Below are 3,484 nucleotides of genomic sequence, written 5' to 3'. Positions count from 1 at the left end.
TGAAGAAATGGATCAAATTGCTTGTTATTTTAAGCTTAAGCCATTTCACTGTTATTACCAACTTTTCTTCTTCCAACAAATCTCTCTGGGAAGAACTGAGTGATTTTATTTTTCCATTTCCATTTTTTCCCATTCCTTGGAATTGTGTAATAGCACAAATTCTGTTCATACTGATAAATGTTCATTAAAATTACTATATGATTGAAAAACATTTTCAAATGTATATGCTGTATATAATTTTCACTATTTTAGAAATGTCAGACTTGGTTCTGAATTCATAGCATTTGACTAGGTAATTCTCAAAACATTTGATCACTCAGTCATAGGAAAGACATTTTACAGTATTCAGATGTTAAAATGAGCATTGAATCTAATTTTGCTCAATGGCAAAATTGGATTAATGGGTAAAACATTATTTTTTCAAACAGTACAAAGAGTTTGTAAAGTAAGTTGTCTCATCTTCCCTGACCTCCCAACCTTTCTCCCCAGAATCAACTAGTTACCAGTTTGTTGGTGTATCTTTACAAGTGCGCTCATTATCATCCCTTTGGTTTTTTTTTGGCTGCGTTGGGTCTTTGTTGCTGCGCGTGGGCTTTTCTCTAGTTGTGGCGAGCAGGAGCGGGGGCTACTCTTTGTTGTGGTGCACAGGCTTCTCGTTGCGGTGGCTTGTCTTGTTGTGGAGCATGGGCTCTAGGCATGCAGGCTTCAGTAGTTGTGGCATGCAGGCTCAGTAGTTGTGGCTCGGGCTCTAGAGCTCAGGCTCAGTAGTTGTGGCACACGGGCTTAGTTGCTTCACAGCATGTGGGATCTTCCTGGACCAGGGATGGAACCCACGTCCCCCTGCATTGGCAGGCGGATTCTTAACCACTGTGCCACCAGGGAAGTCCCACCCCATATTTTAAACTAGGAGTATACCATGTCTTTCATTTTTACTGAACCATGTATTTTTTTTGAACTATGTATTTTTTTTAACATTTTATTAAAGTATAGTTGATTTACAATGTTGTGTTAGCTTCTGGTGTACAGCAAAGTGATTCAGTTGTACCTATATATTATTTTTCATATTCTTTTCCATTATGGTTTATCACAGGATATTGAATATAGTTCCCTGTGCTATACAATAGGACTTTGTTGTTTATCCATTCTGTATATAACAGTTTGCATCTGCTAATCCCAAACTCCCAATCCATTCTCCCCCACCCACTTCCTCCTTGGCAACCACAAGTCTGTTCTCTATGTCTGTGAATCTGTTTCGTAGATAAGTTCATTTGTGTCATATTTTAAATTCCAATATAAGTGATATCAAATGGTTTTTATCTTTTTGTGACTTACTTTATTTAGTATAACAATCTCTAGGTCCATCCATGTTGCTGCAAATGGCACGATTTCATTCTTTTATGGCTGAGTAGTCGTCTACTATATATATATATACCACACCATCTTTATCCATTCATTTCTTGATGGACATTTAGGTTGTTCCCACGTCTTGGCTATCATAAATAGTGCTGCTGTGAACATAGGGGTACATGTATCTTTTTGAATGTTTGCTCCAGATATGTGCCCAGGAATGGGACTGCTGGATCATATGGCAACTCTATTTTTGGTTTTTTTGAGGAACCTCCATACTGTTCTCCATAGTGACTGCACCACTTTACTTTCCCACCAACAGTATAGGAGGGTTCCCTTTTCTCCACACCCTCTCCAGCATTTATTTATAGGTTTTTTTTTTTTTTTTTTTTTTTTTTGCGGTACGCGGGCCTCCCACTGCGGTGGCCTCTCCCGTTGCGGAGCGCAGGTTCCGGACGCGCAGTTTCAGCGGCCATGGCTCACGGGCCCAGACACTCCGCGGCATGTGGGATACTCCCGGACCAGGGCACGAACCTGCATCCCCTGAATCGGCAGGCGGACTCTCAACCACTGCGCCACCAGGTAAGCCCTATTTATAGGCTTTTTAATTACGGCCATTCTGACTGGTGTGAGGTGATACCTCATTGTAGTTTTGATTTGCATTTCTCTGATAATTACCAATGTTGAGCAGCTTTTCATGTGCCCGTTGCCATGCTAATAAACTTTATGACCCTTGCCAAAGTAACAGAAGAAAAATGGTGTTTCCTTTTAATTTATTTTATTTATTTATTTAAATTTATTTTATTTCTTTTATTAATAAGGTTGAATAGCTTTTAATCTGTTAAAAGCCATTTTTGTATTGTCCTTTGCCTCCTACTTTTCTTATTTAAGAGCTCTAGTATTTAGGAAATTCACTTTTGCAATTAGAAATTACAAATATTCTATTTATCTTAATTTTTACCTTGTTGCTGGCATTTTGCCAAGCAATACTTTTATGTAGTTACATTAATCTTTAAACACTTTCTTTTTGTGCTTGGCAGTCGTTTGAGCCATCTGAACTTCAACTTTTTTGGTTTTGTTTTTATTGTGGTAGAAATACACAATTACCATCTGGACCATTTTTAAGTGTACAGTTCAGAGGTATTAAATACATTCATGTTGTGCAACCATCACCACCACCATCCATCCCCACGACTCTTCCTCTTTAAAACTGAAACTCTATACCCATTAAACAATAACTCTGGGAGGTGGGATCAAGATTGTGGAGTAGGACCCTGGGCTCACCTCCCCCCACAAACACATCAAAACTACAACCACATATAGTTCTCGTTGAGAGCCACCTGAAGACTAGCAGTGTGGCTCTTCTACAACCAAGGCTGTAAAAAAAAAAAAAAAAAAAAGAACCACACAAAGTCTGATAGGGAGAAGTGATGTAGTCCAGGCCTGCACCCATAGTGGGTGACCCAGAAGAGGGGATATCACAGGGCAGGCTCAGGGATCCGCCCTGGGGAGCAAGGTGTTCAAGCCACATATTAGGCACCCCAGCCCTGGGGTCCGACACTGAGATAAGCCCCGTTAGCTGGCTTGAAAACCGGTGGGTCTTACCAGACGGCTGTAAGTGGCCGGGATTCTGCTCTTGAACAGCAGGCACACTTGCTTGCTCCCAGTCTCAGTGTGGAGGCTACAGATTGAAGACCACCTAGTGCTCTGGCTGGCCTGCCAGGACCACCTCAGGGCACCCCCGGCTTGTACCAGGCTTTGAATAAATGTCTGCTCCAGTCCTTTGCCCATTTTTGAATTGGGTTATCTTGTTGAGTTTTAGTTCTCTATATAATCTGGATATTAATCTCTCATTAGATGATATGATTTCTAAGTATTTTCTCCCATTCTGTGGGTTGCCTTTTTACTCTGTTGAGTCTTTTGATGCATATTTAAAAATTTTCACCAAGTCCAATTTGTCTTTTTGTCACTTGTGCCTTTGGTGTCATAGCAAGAAACGATTGCCAAATCCGGTGTAGTAATGCTTTAGTTGTCTTCTTCTAAAAGTTTTGTTTTAGATCTTCCATCAAGGTCCTTGATCCATTTTGAGTTAACTTTTTCTACGATGTTAGGTCAGGGTCCAAACTTACTCTTTAGC

The sequence above is a fragment of the Kogia breviceps genome, chromosome 14, assembly GCF_026419965.1.
Source record: "Kogia breviceps isolate mKogBre1 chromosome 14, mKogBre1 haplotype 1, whole genome shotgun sequence".
NCBI lineage: Eukaryota > Metazoa > Chordata > Mammalia > Artiodactyla > Physeteridae > Kogia > Kogia breviceps.
The sequence above is the reverse complement of the archived record's forward strand: the minus strand, read 5'-3'. Positions refer to the sequence as shown.